The sequence below is a fragment of the Bactrocera neohumeralis genome, unplaced genomic scaffold, assembly GCF_024586455.1.
Source record: "Bactrocera neohumeralis isolate Rockhampton unplaced genomic scaffold, APGP_CSIRO_Bneo_wtdbg2-racon-allhic-juicebox.fasta_v2 cluster09, whole genome shotgun sequence".
NCBI lineage: Eukaryota > Metazoa > Arthropoda > Insecta > Diptera > Tephritidae > Bactrocera > Bactrocera neohumeralis.
In genome coordinates, this window is record NW_026089622.1 from 17,952,622 (window position 1) to 17,969,961 (window position 17,340).

The 17,340-nt window shown below is 35.3% G+C and overlaps 1 protein-coding gene across 12 annotated transcripts in view; it reads right to left on the reverse strand.

Moving 5' to 3' along the window:
* Positions 1 to 17,340, reverse strand: part of LOC126764075 (equilibrative nucleoside transporter 1-like) — a 183,554-nt gene that overhangs the window by 96,320 nt on the left and 69,894 nt on the right. The gene's annotated exons all lie outside the window — the stretch shown is intronic.

Here is a 17,340-nt window from a genome sequence, read left to right on the forward strand (position 1 = left end):
AGTTCTTACTATTGATTCTGATACAAATTCTAGTGATATCAGTGCCGGCCATCAAAATAAGCGGCTAAGAATAATTTAAACTACGGATAATGACAGTGATTAAACAGCATTCAACGGTTTTTTCAATAAATTTACCTATTTTCTATTTTCTTCTCTTTTATATATGGTTTTTGTTTTGTATTTTTTATTTTGTTATGAATGAATAAATCATAAGTCTGAAATTTGAAACTTATTGTATTGTTTTTTAATTATTTTTTTGCGGGCATATTTTGTTATACGCGATATTTTTTATATTCGGATCCAATTCGTCAGTTAATATTGGAAAACTAACAATTTTTACGCGAGTTTTTTTTTACGCGATTAGTGGCAGAACCAAAAATCGCGTAAAAAAAGGACTGAGTGAATATAGTTCCCATAATGAGGTATTAACAGAAAATAATGGAAAAATTTATGAATTTATAACTGAAATGTTACTTTAGATCAGATGGTTAATTTACAGTTTTTGAGATAATATACACCAAGGTACAAAGCTAGACCGATTTTTTGTTTGACCCCGCCCCAAAATAGGTTTAATGTACATATCCCCCAAACCATTCACGCCAAAATAACCAAGTTTGCTGAAGATGCATCTATTAAGAACCCCTACTGAAAGTCTGCAAAAACTGAGAAATCGGATCATAACCCCGCTTACTAGTCATATCACGGTAATGCTAAAAACTGCTAAAGGCGCGATAAATCAATAACGTAATTCGCCAAAGACATTAACTTTTAAATCTGAAAGAGTTTGAGACAGCTTTAAATGAGCCGGGGGAAAAGGTGGGCAGTGGGCGTAACACCGGCAACTTTTAGGTGAAATCACATATCGCGTTACCTGCACGAACGATTTCAACCAAATTAAGTGTATAACATTCTTTTAAAGATTATTTAGTGGAATCGGACAACAACCACGTCCCACAATTTCAAATTCCATTAGATTTTTTCACTTTCTGGTATACAAATCAGGAAGCAATTTATATAACGAGATAAACCTTTGCACGAATAGTTCCTTTGAAGAATACCACATAATGACTAGAACTTACCCAAATTGGATTAAAACTGTTCAGGCCCCCAGGTACCGAATATGTGGACCCAAGTACCAATAGTTGACTTTTGATCAAAAATATCGGTCAATGAGGTATATAATTTAAATACATAAAGAATTTTTTCTCGATATTAGTACATCTTAGCCTTTATATACCGGGTGACTCAATGAAAATGGGAGAGCGTGTATCTTTGTGCCTAAATAATTAAAATTGATATAGAACAATATCATTCTAATTCAGCACTAAGCCACATAATTTTGAAAAAAACTTGTACATTTAGTTTTTTTAAAATATCACACATTTTGACCAACCTGACCGGTTTAAATACAGATGGCCTTTATTATCAGTTATGTTGGACCCAGAGAAAGAAACAGGCTGATAATATTAATTTTAATGTAGCCCGGGTAAAGTCGAAAAAATGTTTTGATACAATTTTATTTATAAGTAATACTCACAGCCCGACATTTTCGGCTTGTTGGAATAACGAAATTCATTATACCACACACTATTAAAGTGCACCCAGAGTTTCATCAAAGTATTTCACATATAATCACCAACCATATGGTGTTGAAACCCGGCACCTCGGCTACGTCTAAAAATGTTTAGCTCACAGGTACCCATTGCTACTGCGATACGTTGTACCAAATTACAGTTCTATATACTCGTATCCTAATTTAGTACTTAAATATGGCACTTTATAGGTTTACTTGTGATGGTATTTTGTGGTTGGCAGTGGTCCGATTACGCCCATCTACGAAATCGTTCTCGATTTTTTGCCAAGTTTCAATGAGATATCTCATTTTTAACTCAAATATTAGCTTGCACAGACAGACTATCGCACATAGGAGCATTTTCCTTCAAAACCCGGACAAAAGTAGGAATTACAAACTTCAGCGATGCTACTCAAAATTGATGTTTATTAGTACTACAATGAACCGATTAAATGAATGACCTTCAGTCCGCTATATTGCCACACAAGTGGTCGGAACCTAGACTTCCTTTAGTATGCACGTCCTTATTCGTGATACTCTCAATTGTTCTCAAAATTGCAAGGAGTTTTTCTGTTGCGTGAAGTGAGTTCTGGAAAATATTTTATATGGATTCTGGTCAACATGGTACACACGAGTATGCATTTAATACATAAAATAATTAATTTTAATATAAAGATTAATTTGGTTAAAGTATTATTATTTTGTTTTTGTTTGAAAAAACATTGAATCATTAAAAAACTACAAAAAAAAAAGAATTAGTGTTTTTGTTATAGTGTCGGGTCGAGCTATAAATTATTTTTTTTTACTAAACTACAAGGTTTCTACTTAACATATAAGCTTAAACCTTTTCCCCGTCTTTCCCCCCCTTTAATTAAAAGCGCGTTGAATTAGGTTGGTCACTTGCATAAAATGAGTACCGCTTTATTTATTTTTTTTTTAAATAAATACTGAAATCCTGCTAAATTATTGTATACGGGTGATATATAGATGGTACAAAGGGGCTTTATCGGAGCCGGTGTGAAAAATTTGGAATATAACATATTTTCATATTCATATGTCACTATGAGCGAAATCGGACTACAACCACGCCTACTTTCCATATAAAATAATTTAAAACTCCATTTGATTCTATCACTTTCCAGTACACAAATAAAGAATTAATTAATATAACGAAATAAAATTTTGCGTCAATAATTCCCTTAAAGTAATCCACCTTTTGACCAATAACTGTCCAAATCCAACCAAAACTGTTCAAGCCCCTAGATACCGAATATGTGACCCGATACCAATCCTCTTCTGGCAATAGTATTTCATTGTATCAAAAATGGGTTGAAGCGGGTCTATTTAAACTCAATGAAGATTTTATCAAACCTTACCACTGGTGGGGGGAAATGAGAAGACCTTCAATGAGCTGAGAATTATTTCATTCTGATTTTTATTTGGTATTTTAATTGCTTATATAATTAGGGTGACATATTTATAGCCATTGCAAATAATTTTCTGCGTGTATTTGTGTTGTGAGAATCCCCTTAATATGAGAATATCAAGCGACAGCTGTTTTTGTATATGGAATGTAAACAAATATCAAGTGACAATTTAGGGCCGCCAAAATGTCTTCCAAAAACATCGATTAAACTAGAGCAGGTACCGATTATAATGAGTGGAATATAAGTTTTCAAGTAGTTTTCAGCGAAAATGTTTTTCCCACGAAAACATGTTTTCGTTGTCGGTCCGAACATAGTAAAAGTTATAAGTTATAACGATTCGAAAACAAAGCATTGAGAATTGTAAATGTGTAAACTCATTTTTGTATGAAATCCAACAACAATTTTTTTAAACAAGTGTAAAAATTTATAATTTTGCGATTTTACGATGCTTTACGACGGGTTGTGAGTACCCCAAATATTTTAGAAAACTATCTTAAATAAATAAATATATGTTTGTATATATTGCACAGTACATGGGATTGTTTTTAACTATACAATTTAATACATGTGTGTGTGTGTCTTTAATGTTATCTGATCTGTAACTTTATGACTTGTCTTTACCCATGCATTTTTATTATTATTTGATGCGCATTGCATGTAAATGCCGAGTATGTTTATGTTCATATGTATGTATGTATATCAATATATAAATAGATATTTATATTTGGTAGAATTTCGGCTTTGCTGATAAGTAAGCATGTTCAATGATATTTGAACAATACCTAATATAAAGATTTTAGAACTTCTATGTCACTTTATGCTGGATATATTCGCCAATAAAGAGCCAACATTAAATTTTGTTTTAAAATTGATAAAACTTTTACCGAAACGTTTCAATTGATGAAACAAGTTTATGGCGATGATTGCCTATCCCGTAGCAGAGTGCACGAGTGGTTTCAACGTTTTCAAAGTGGTCGTGAGTACATAAATGATGATCAACATGTGGGCCAATCAAAATCCGTGATTATCGGAAATTCTATCGAAACTATGCGTGAATTCATCAAAAATTCGCCAAATCACCATTGAAATTCATAGAAATGGAATTGAACATCTTTAAAACATTAATTTATCGCATTTTGACCGAACATTTGGGCTTACGAAAGGTGTGTGCACGGTTTGCTCCGCACAAATCGAAGGACGATTATTTGACCAACAATCACATTTTAACCATTAACCACTTTCTGTATTCACCTGATATGGCACCGTGCGACTTTTTTCTTTTCGGAAAAATGCATTTGCCCATAAAAGGAAAGGTTTTCACCGGCAAACTGGCGGCCTTACCGGCCAACGAGCTAAAACACTCGTTTGGCATGCTTTTGGACTGTGCAAAAAGCTGTATTGAAGCAGAAGCAGACTATTTTGAATAAAATAAATTGATTTTGCTGAAAAAAACATTTGTTCTGCTTTTTGGAACGAAGTCCCTTACCGCAGGCTTGGAGAAGATAGGGATTTTGCTGCGGGACCTAACTGAACAAAAGTGATAGCAAAACCGTAAGAAAAAACCCGTAAGAAATAACCCGTAAGAAAAAGACTGTAAGATCGCTAGTTATAGCCTACCTTTAGGTTTTGCAAAATAATTAGGCATGAAAATCTGTAATATTATGGTGTATGCAAATAAGTTTTAAGTGAAGTGCGGAACACATAGAGCGCGACAGACTGCAAACTACATCTGTCAAATATTAAAATACAGACGTTCTTATGGACACTGTTATTTTGACAGCTGCACGACTACACGACTGCAGGCCGACAGTTGTCGTTCCCGCTAACTTGAATATTTCCTATATTTGCCAACGGCAGTAGGACGACAGTAGAGTTGACAGTAGAATGGAGGATAGAAAGAGGAGGTGAGTGGTGATGTCACTAATATGTAAAATGTAAAATTATTCACAGCTCTAACAAACTTGACGTTATTTTACAAATAAAAGCATAAAATAGCTCTATTATATCATTTGTAATAACAATTGATAATTTAAAACAAAAATATTTACCTATTTACTTATTTTTTGCATAAAAAATTTCACTTTGAACAAAATATTAAAATTTCATTGAAGTGAAAGGTATTAGTATGGCCACAACGATATTGTGTACATGCAAAATGGACAGCTGTGTTGTCTTGTGTACATGCCGGCCATTGTTATGTTGCTGCCTTCTTACGAATGTTCATGTAGTAAGATGCACAAAGCCATTTTCAGTTCACTGTCGTGCTGCTGCAGTCTGTCGCAGTCATTGTGATCACCACTTGCGAATTGTGCTTGCACTTAGTACGTTTATGGGGAGTTGAATTGTTGCATATTTTTTGGCGCAAGTTGGTTAATGCCTTGGGGAAATAACCCGTAAGAAAAAGACTGTAAGATCGCTCGTTATAGCCTACCTTTAGGTTTTGCAAAATTATTAGGCATGAAAATCTGTAACATTATTGTGTATGCAAATTAGCTTTGGGTGAGAATTATGCTTGCACCAAGTACTTTTATGGGGAGTTGAATTGTTGCATATTTTTTGGCGAAGGTTGGTTAATGGTTTGAGTTTTTGGAAAAAGCTTCCTTACGGCAGGCTTGGAGAAGATAGGGATTTTGCTGCGGGACCTAACTGAAAAAAAAGTGATAGTAAAACCGTAAGAATCGAAAAATCGAATAATTAGGCATGAAAATCTGTAACATAATTTTGTATGCAAATTAGTTTTGGGTGAGAATTGTGCTTGCACTAAGTACGTTTATGGAGAGTTGAATTGTTGCATATTTTTTGGCGTAAGAAAAAAGTTAGGCTGTTAACGGTAAGGTGGTTATCGGGTTATGTGATTATTAGATTAAAAATAACCCCTGTGCTCTGTGAACATCCTATGAATGGTTATTTGCTTATTTTTACACAAACAGCTGCTCATTGTTTGGAATTTTAGTTCAATGAAATTCCTACTTATAAAATGCCTAAACAAAGTTTAAAAAGCAAAATAATCGAATTTAAAATAAGTTCTGCTATTCAGAAAATGGACTTTATTGAAGGTGTATGCTTATTAAATAATCCGAATTTTAAGCGTTCAAAAAATTCTTTGTATAAAATTTGCAGACAGCTTGCGCCCTGAACAGTGTCACAATGCAATGGATGAAGTATTAGAAGAACTGCTAGAGGATATAATATATATATATATATATATTTAATCATCTATAGTAGACGGGGAGATGAACTCCATGTTCCGAAATCTATTCATTGGCGAGAAAATGTTCTGTGTTGCTTTGACGATGGAGATTTTTACAAACCTGAGCGTCAGCAAATGCCGATTCGCTCATCTCCTATTTTTTGATGCTTTGTGATGCTTTTTATTTCGGTTTTAATTTGCTGATTGTAAACAAAAAAAAACTAAGTTAATAGCAGATTTTCCAATTAGAAAAAAGAAAATCTAAATGGCAATGCCATTCGCTTAGTTGCATTTATTTTTTGTGCTGCCATTTAGTAAAATTCCAACGACTTTCTAACACTGGAAATAAGCAAACAACCACATAATCTGTGAACAAGGGCTTAGGTTGGTCAAAGTTGGTTATTTTGTTATACCGCATTTTGTAGTTGTTTACTTAATCACATAACCACACAACCCGATAACCACCTTATCGTGAACAGCCTAAGTATTAATTGCATACTTATAGGCGGGCTCTAAATAAGTGTCCGTTCCCCTGCACTTTTCTTCACCATTGAAAAAGTTTACGTTGCGCTTTTGTGAATAAGCTTTAGAGCTTTGAATGTGTCATTGTGTTGCCATATTCTATCAATTCGTTTTCCTTAAAAAATCAGGTGCGACAGTCGTATACACCAGCGAGTAGTGCATAATACCATTCTCTTTCTCCCTCTTTCTTTCGTTCTTTCATTCCTTCTTTCTCTATTTCTATGTAATTTTATGGGGTCAAACAAAAATAAGGAGACATATTTTTTGTTATTTTAGTTATAATTTGAATTATTTTTTATTTTACGTAATTCATTATTTCTTAAAATCCTAAATTTTCTTAAAACTTATCTGTACTTAAATAAAAACTAATCAGCAAAATTTGAGAGAAATATCAAGACAACCTACATACATAAAATTAATTTTTTTTTTTTGCAAATTGTATCGATTCTACATTAATCGAAGGAACTTCGTTCCTACCTGGTGTCCCACGACACCACATTTCTTTTTTTAAGTCCTTTTTACTTTGGAATGCACATTGTATTACACATAAAATATATATGTACATTCTTAAAGATATAATCCTATATTCATTTGGATTAGTTTTCAGTTATACAAACAACGTTTCGGTGAACAAAACTATTATACTATGTAGAAACATATTGCAAGAGTATAAAAAATACTGTGTGTTTGAGAATTAATGAGGTAAGTTTATATCAAATAAACAATATTTATTTCTCAAATCACGGTCGTATCTTCTCAAAGAAGCACCCATTCAGGCCACACCTGAGTCAGGCGTGGAGTCGCTATCCTTAACCTTCAAACGACAACAGGGGTGACGGGTCACCCGACGGTTGTAGATAACTGTAAATATTTCTTGTTCCCTTTGTTGTATGTTTCTGTCGCTTGATCTATTCCTTAATTAGAGTGAGAACAATCAGTCGCTTGCATGCACTTGCCGCGGTAAGTCGAAATTTTGCAATAATAGCAATAAAAAGTTCTTCTGGGGTGATCAGTCACCCCATGTTGCTCTTTGTAATTATTCAAATTTTTTGTGGAACTTTAATAAATGTTATTTTTTTAGCTAAAAATGGCTTCGCTTTCAAATGAAGAAATTGAAAACATACTGCAAAATCTTGTTGATGATGATTTTCACGTTGAGTCCTGTTCTGAAGATGGCGAGATATCCGAAGTAGGGGATAATTTATCCATACATTCAGAAGAAGAAGACGAAATTGGTGTTGATGACATAAGTGACGACGATAGTAATCCAGTAAATCCAACGAAAGCGTTATTAAAAGGTAAGAATGGATATATTTGGTCAACTGTTACACGAACTTCGAGTAAGACACCACGCAGAAACAAAATCTGTGCATCTATTCAACGACTGGCGAGGGGTGCTGCTAAAAAAATTGTAACTGAAAAGGATGCATTTACAACTTTAACGAGGAAATAATTGACTTAATTGTGTTATACACTAATCAAGGAATTGACCGACGTGCTCCAAAATATGGAAATCAGCGATATGTTCATAAAACTGATAGTACAGAATTCAAAGCGTTGATAGGCCTTTTGCTCTTTTCTGCTATAAATAAAGACAATCATAAAAGTGCAAACGATATGTGGTCACCATTTAGTGCTGCTGTTTACAAATCAATTATGAGTGCAAATCGTTTCCAAATTTTACTGAACTGCGTACGATTCGATGACAAGACTCAAAGAGGTGGAGAAGACCCCTTTGCCGCTTTTAGACAAATAGGGGAATTATTTATAGCTAATTGCCGAAATTCATACCAACCACGATTTTATTTGACCATTGACGAACAACTTTTGAGTTTTCGAGGAAAATTTCCTTTTCGGGTATACATTGCTTCAAAGCCCGATAAATATAGACTAAAAATAGTCACCATTTGCGATGCTAAACGTACTATATGTTTGATGCGATTCCTTATATTGGTAAGAGAACAGAGCAAAAAACAGCAGCAGATGATGTGAAGAAGCTAGTCCAAACTATTGAAGGTTCCGGCCGCAATGTTACCTATGATAATTGGTTTGCATCTATACCTCTTGCTGAAGAGTTATTGAAGGATTATAACCTAACAACCATCGGAACTCTGCGTAAAAACAAACGGGAAATTCCTCCATGCTTTTTGGCACATAAATGAAAGCAACCACTAACATCTCAGTTTGCTTTCGATCAGGAAAAGACACTTGTTTCTTTTATATACTAGTACTTTCAACTATGCACTACAAAGCTGAAACAAATCATATACTTCGGCTAGACATACAAGACGTTGGTCTCTTCGTTACTTTTATGCCATGATTGACCAAGCTGGTATAAACTCGATGGTTCTGTATTTTGATACCAATCATCAAAATATTTCAGCAGCAAAGATGCGTAGTGAATACTTGAAAAAGGTGGCGTTACAATTAGCCAGACCGCATATGGAACGCCGTTTGCAAACAATTTTACCTAGAGAACTAGCCAGCAGTATTCGGGATATTCTGGGCATCACAAAGGAAGTTTCTGCAGGCGAACCGCCGCAAAAATTATAAAGGCAGGCGAGATGTGCACTGTGCTCAAGAAATCGGGACAAACAAGTTAAAGTTGTTTGCGAAAAATGCCATTTGCCAACATCTCCCGAACACCGGAAAATCTGTGCCTTTCGTGCATTTAATTGCAAATATATAATAATAATAACCGTTATATGAACAAAATTAATTTTTTTAACAATTCTTAATGAAGAAAGGAACTTGTTAAGAAATAAACATGAATGAGATCTGTAAACAATATTTTTTTATTTAAAAATAAAAGCAGTGGGGTGACGCATCACCCCAGTTGTTTTATACGTATGTAAAAACAGTGTTGTTGGATGAAGGTTAATAAGACCGATGGAAAAATAATCAATTAATAAACCTCAACATAAGACACAATGGAAAAATCCAGAAATAATGCCAAAACGTGGAAATTACATATGTCCGTAATAATAATATCCTGGGCAAACCGCCAATACCATCAGTCATAAAATCAACGATAAATTTAGGTAAAGGTTATATCAATGATCAATATAGCTACCCTACAAATCAAATAAGGTTTCTCAAGCTCAAAGTTCACATCAAAATATATACCAAATATAATTTAAATACAAATCGTTTTACATATGTAGAAAGTTAATATGCACATACACATGCCACCAAGCAACTATTCGTCCGGGCACCATTTGTGTCGCGCAACACTAATTCGCCTTCTTGCTTTGGAATACAAACTGGGTGCCAACACGTTTCCAGTTCGTAACGTACATTTAGTAACCTATCCCGTTCCAAATATCAATTTATATTGATTTTATAATTAAATGATATTTCAAAAAGATGTAATTCGCTAAGTTGGTAAGTCCTTAATTAATATGCAAAATATGATCGCGATTTATCAATCAGTTTGTTTGTAGTAGTTGCTTAAGTCGGTACATCTCAGTAGTACGGTTTTTACAATACGTAGATCAAATTATTGAACAATGAAATTGTCTCTAATTTTGTATTTCTAACCAAATTTCTAGGCCGAATTCGTTACAATGTTGGGAAAAGCTTACGGTGATTGAGTTTTATCAGAAACAAAAGCCTACGAGACGTACAAAGCCTTCAAAAACGGTCGAGAGATCGCGAAGACATGCCTCGTTCTGGACGACCTTCCATCTCTTCAACTGATGAAAAATTAAAAAAAAATGTGAAGAATATGGTGCTTGAAAATCCTCATAATTGCCGATGAGACATGGGTTTATGAGCTTGACAATAAGATGAGGATTTTCAAGCACCATATTCTTCACTTTTTTTGACTAACAAGTCAACAATCATCGGAATGGAGGGAAAATACGAGCCGAAACCAAAAACAAAAAAAAAACACACTAAAGCCGCACAAAAGTCAAGATGATAAGAATTTTTTTTCGCTATTTTAGCTTGGTGCATTATGAATTTGTTCCTGAGGTTAATGAGGAGTTATATTTGGCCGTTTTGAGGCGTTAGTCTGAGAACATCCGTCAAAAACGGCTGTAATTGTGGAAGAACAATTCACGGATTTTACACGATGATAATGCACCATCGCATCGAGCAACGATTTGACCGAAATCTAATGAATATCATCATACAACCATCATATTCACCAGACTTGGCTCCGTGTGATTTTTTCTTGTTCCCCAAACTGAATTTCAGTCGATCGAAGAGATAAAACAAAATTCTCCAACAATTTTTTATGAAAAGGGCTTTAAGGACTGGATAATCGTTGGTATACAGTGAACCAATAAAGTTTACATGCACCTAGTTCTATTAATCTACGACACGTTTATTTGTTTCAAAATGTTTATATTTTGTGTTTTTATTATATCTATTTCAAGAGCTGTATATTTTGCCATTAAATATAGCATATAAAAATATTTTTTTTACACAAATAAAAAGAAATTAAAACAAAAGCTTAAAAAGCGCTTAAATCATATCAAAAATATTTACATACATTAATGGTTATTTATGTAAATCAAAAGTAATTACAATAACTTAAGGTAAATTTATAATTTTTTATTATGTTGCAATTATTGCCCTTAGTTGTCGATGTATGCTCTCCACTCAATTTCTAGTATTATTTCCGGAAAAATCCCATGTTAATTAAATGGGAAAAGTATCCTTATTTAGGCAGGGTTAAACGGCATCGAAAAATTTTTTCTTTGTTTCCGAAATTATTTTTAGGTCAAAAAGAAACGATTTTGACGATACCCATGTGGAAATAGCCAACTTGGTAAATAACGGACACCCTAATGTATATGTACGTTGTTATAACTGCATTCAACACGCCTCCCCAACGTTCGTATGCATGCATATTACAAAGCAATACAATTCATTTAATTAATTTAAACCTAGGATCTTTGTTAACCTCTCGTGTCTAGGCTTTGATAAGTTTTTCGTCAAAATATCAGCAATCATATCACTACTGCAACACTATTTGAGATCCATTCCGCCTCCTCGATAAATATCCCTTATATAATGATATTATATGTCGATGTGTTTGGTTCTTGTGTGATACACCGGATTCTCTACAAGATTCATGGCACTGAGGTTATCTCCGTTTACCATGATCGTCTTAGGACATTCGATTCTCATTTCTCCCAAAAGTGTTCGTAAAAATACTGCTTCTTTCACGGCTGACGTAAGTGCCATGTATTCGGCCTCAGTGCTGCTGAGAGCTACTTTTGGTTGTTTCTTTTATTCATATGAAAAAACACTTCCAGCAAGTATGAATTCATACCCCGTATATGACATACGCTCGCTGCTATCGCCGCCCCAATCTATATCGACAAAGCATTCGATTTCTTTGCCGTGCTATAATACCGCAATCGCATGTCTTGAGTATTACACAGGTAACGCAATATCCTCGTTGCGCAAGTTTACACACAGAGTGCAAAATATCTGGCCACGTACATACTGCTAGGTACATCAATGAACCTATTAATGATTGATACTGCATCTGGTTGGCCTTTTTTTACATTTACTCTCATTACAGTTTACTTGATGTCCCGTATCTAGTGGAGTAGCGATTGGTCGACAGTTTTCCATATTATATTCGCTTAACATCTTTTGTATATATGATTTTGCCCAACTCATATAGACCCAGTTTCACCATCGCGATCGATTCTCATGCTCAAAAAATATTGTACTGGTCCTTTGTCAACTATCTTAACTTCTTTCGAAATGTCACTCTTTATTTTTGCCTTTGTTTGTGGTCTGTGCACGCTATAAGCAGATCATCGACATATACAGCTATAATATTGATGCGACCATTATAGTGCTTTATAAAATTTAAATTATTTTCGGAGATATAGGCATTTTTCTGACCCAGCATCCAAACTGGTTCGGCCGGAACTAATCGAACAAAAGACTTTACGCGAAACTTTAAACGCGTTTTTCTCAAAACGATACACACGATTTCTCAGGTTCTACTGCACCGATTTGTAGAGTCTTCTTTATAGGCTTGTCTATGGTTGGAACTAGCCCCATCCCCAATTTTTTATTTTTATTATTTTTAAAAAATTCGAAATAGTCAGAAAAAGTGATCCAAAAAAACTTTTTATTTCAGGCAGTCGCCATTTTGTGAACAAAAAATTGTTTCCCACTTTTCTGTAGTTCCGGCCATTGCGACATTATTCTAGATTAATAATCTTTTTTTGTTTTGGTTTCAGATAACTAGGAGGGTTGAAATCATGGGTATGTTGACGTGGAAATTTTTAGAGACCCCCACTTCGTCAGCTCATAATTTTTGAAATTTTTTTCTTTTTTTAGTTTTTAATTTTTTTCTGTACTCTTCTAAAATTAACAAATAACTAATAAAAAAATGGATAGTAAAAATATTAATTGCCTTTTTTACGACACTTTAAAAATTACCTGAAATTCATGCTTCTAGACCAGAATACCCCCTTAAAGTTATTGAAAATTATAAAATTATTTTCTCATAAACTAATCATAAATCAATGAAATTTTGTGAAGTCAAAAAAAAATGTTAGTGCTATATTATAGATATTTTTCACAACCCATTTGTTTAAATAATAATATTTTACATCATTTTTTGTTAAACAATTGAAATTTTTAATGTGTTCTTCACAACGCGGAAAATATTCACCATTAATAATCTGCAAAAAGAATGCTGGATGTGCCAAACGTTTTAAGAGTGGTGGGGGGACAAAAAGTTCAACATCTTTGGAATGGTATGAATGAAGAAAAATTTTTTTGCAGATTTAATTGTATGGACGTAGTTACAGTTTCTTGAGAAAAATAAAGGAAGCATGTTGTTATGTCCCGCAAAAGTAATAATTTTATCTGTCAGATAATATGTAATAAAAAGTAAACGACATTTTACATAGAAAAGATAAATAAACTTTCGCCCCTATCAAATATCTCAAAAGCAGCAACATTGGTATGCAGTCATTACGAGTGATATCGTAATCCTCCATTTCCCAATGAAACAAATGTAAAAATTGCAAAAGAGGCTTATAAGCCTTGTAAATGAATCAGCAAAGCATCATATTTTACACATTCATAACGTCAAGTTTATAATGCTCTATAACAAGTTTTATTTTTTAATGCTGTACCAAACATATTTGGTTGTACTCGTACCTCAGACTGGTCACCATGGTTATTAAAATTAACACAACCTCGCTATCAAGCATGTCATAAAAAAACCTAAGCTATTTCGTGAATCGTATACAAATTGTTTGAGCAAAAAGATTTTTCCAAAGCGCTGGAAACGACAATGGGTTGTTCTTCTCTCCAACCGTAACAAACTTACGAAAGCAATATTTACAATAGAACAGGTTTTCTTATACAAAAGCAGTAAGATCTTTTAATTTAAATTTTGAACGAAACCCCATTAGTCGAAATGTCTTTTTCTAGGTTAGTATGACTGTCTGTGAATCTTTGACGAAAAGATACGGCGACTAACAGAAAGTTTCAAGACCGGAGCATACTCTTGTAGAACTCCCAGAGGTGTTCTAGTGACTGAAGTCCAGAGCATACTAAATTTGGGAGGGAACACCTCTCTACGCTGCCAAATGGCAGTGAAAGGATAACACCAGGAGATGGAGATTCCCCAAACGAAGACGATGGAACAGACGTTCCATGAGGGGTTCGAATAGCAATTACCCAAATCAACAACTGACCAGATCTTGCTTTTGACAGCACTAAATGTAAATGTCGATGTCTGAATTTTATATTACTGCAAAACTAATACGGCTGTGTAAACTGTCTTTAAGCAATACCAAAAGATCCGTCAGGATCGGGAAGGACCTCTCCGAGCCGTTCGATTCCAAACAAGGCGACTCCCTGTCGTGGAACTTCTTTAAACTACTGCTGTAGAAAATATTTCGAGGAGCAGCAGAACTCAATCGAGAAGGTACAATCGTCTATAAGGGTGTACAGCTGCTAGCGTATGCCGATGATATTAATAAAATTGGCCTCAACACCCGAGACGTTAGTTCTGCTTTCTCCAGACTGGATAAGGATGTTAAGCAAATGGGTCTAGTGGTGAACGAGGGCAAGACGAAATATTTCTTGTCATCAAACAAACAGAAGATTTGTGGAAGATTTCTGGTTCTTTCCGCATTGGCAATGGCGAATATCGCATTCGATAGAACGATGAACTGTACGAGTTAAACGACGACATTGACATGGTTCAGCCATAGCGGCTACGCTTGCTACATCATGTCATCTAAATGGATGAAAACGCTCCAGCCTTGAAAGTATCCCATGCAGTACCCGCCGGAGGAAGTAGCGGAAAAGAAAGACCTCCACCTGGCTCCCGGCCATCGATATCCAATGAAGGTGAAAGTTAGCCCGTACACCAAAAAAAAAGGTTCCTTCTATTGAAGAGGTTATACGAATAAGATTGCCCTTGCCCTCGTTATAACTACGTAACTGTGAAATAGCATCAACAAGCTCACAAGTTCGATGTGTTCACTTCAACTATAAATAATGGCATACAAGAGCTTATAAGTGTTATCTTGAGGTTATACACTCGCGCACAAAAGAAAAAATAAGCTCGAACACCAAACTCTGCTCAAATCATTGTAGAGGCGAAACTTAAAAGAATGCGTAACGAAAAATAACCCAATCAAAAAAAGCTACCAAAAATTCACAAGAAATCCCAGAAGGTAAAGTTGCGAAGCGTATAAAAACGTTAATAAGGAAAACATGGCGATGAGTACCTCCCAAGTGAAAAGAAAAAAACGCCAAAAGATTGAAAGGCTGTTAGAAACAAAGCTAGAAAAACCATGAAAGAAAAGAAGAAGACAAACCACAGGTCCCCTCCGAAAGTGGTTAAAATAAATGAAACCCTACAAACATTGGGCGAGAATGTGTGACAAGAAACAAAAAAACAGCCAAAAGACAGATTCAGATGCAAATAACTAGGCCTCAAAAAGGAAATAGCAATGGATAAAAAGAAGGAATTAGTAAATATCTAGGTAACTTAATTGGCGAAGAGAGGAAGGGTAGATCCATAAGTAGAAGTTCACGCAAGTGCGTAAAGTTCTTCGAGCGCCATTCACTTGGTTCACCAAGTCTCCTCTGGATAGCCAAACACATCCGTTTGAAGGCCACCTAAAGTGAAGAGAGGGAATATTCCTCGCTTACGCGGTTATAGCCGAGTTAACAACAGCGCGGTAGTTGTTTCTTCTTTTTGCAATGTGGCGCCAATTGGACATTTCAAGCGAAGCCAGGTCTTTCCAACGGAGTGGAGGTCTTTCTCTTCCTCTGCTTCCCCCAACGGGTACTGCGTCGAATACTTTCAGAGCTCGTAATGCAGATTCACCAGATGTTGTCATGGTCCATGCCTCTTCACCATATATTAGGACGGGAATAATGAGTGCCTTATAGAGTTTTGTTTTTGTTTGTCGAGAGAGGACTTTACTTCTCAATTGCCTACTTAGTCCGAAGTACCACCTGTTTACAAGATATATTCTGCGTTTGATTTCGAGTCTATTGTTGTTGTTGGTGTTAATTCTGGTTCCAAAATAGACTAAACTATCTGTGATTTCGATGTTATGACTGGCAACAGTGACGTGGGGCCTAGTCGCAAGTTCGATGACTGTTTGTTTGATGGCAGGAGATATTTCGCCTTGCCCTCGTTCACCACCCGACCCATTTACTTCGCTTTCTTATCTATTCTGTAGAAAGTAGAATTCACGGCGCGGTTGTTAATGCCGATTATATTAGTATCATCGGCATTCACCAGCAGCTATATACTCGTTATAGAAGATGGTACTTTCTCTGTTTAGTTCTGGAGTTCGTATTATTTTCACCAAGAGTAGATTAAAGAAGTCACACGGGCGACTCCCGCCTTGTACGAAACCTCGTTTAGTATCGAACGGCTCGGAATGGTCCTTCCCGATCCTGCCGCAGCTTTCGGTATTGCTCTACGCCAGTTTAGACAGCCGTATTAGTTTTGCCGGGGAAATTCAGACATCGCGGCATAAAGAGATTTTTTTCGTGCTGTCAAAAGCAGCTTTGAAATCGATCAAGAGGTGATGCGTATCGATTCTCTTTTCACGGGTCTTTTCCAAAATTTTTCTCATGGGTAATTTCTAATCAGTTGTTGATTTACCAGATCTAAAGCCACACTGACAAGGTCCAATCAGTTTGTTGACGGTGCGCTTTAATCATTCACCCAATACACTCGATAGAACCTTATTGCGATGTTTCTATTATAAGAAAAAAGAACAGCTGCCGCTGTTAATAAGTGCTTTCGAGATGGGATTTTCCGAATATATGGAAAAATCAAAACCAAACAAGCCGCCATGAGACTCAAGTTCATAAAGGCCCCTCTATGATTTATACCAGTGGTAAAATTTTCAAACGAAAAAGATGTGATCGAACAAAAAATAGTTGGTAAATTACTACCTATGCCAAAAATGTGAGGGATGCTTCAACCAGCTTGTTTACAGCAGCTGCTTAAAACGGTACACCTCAGTAGAGCGTTGCAATTTTTACATAGGATAAAAATATCGAACACAACATTTGTCTCAAATTGTATATTTCTAACCAAGTTTCGTGAGTGGCATCGTTGCGAATGTTGGAAAAGGCTTACGGTGATTCAGCTTATC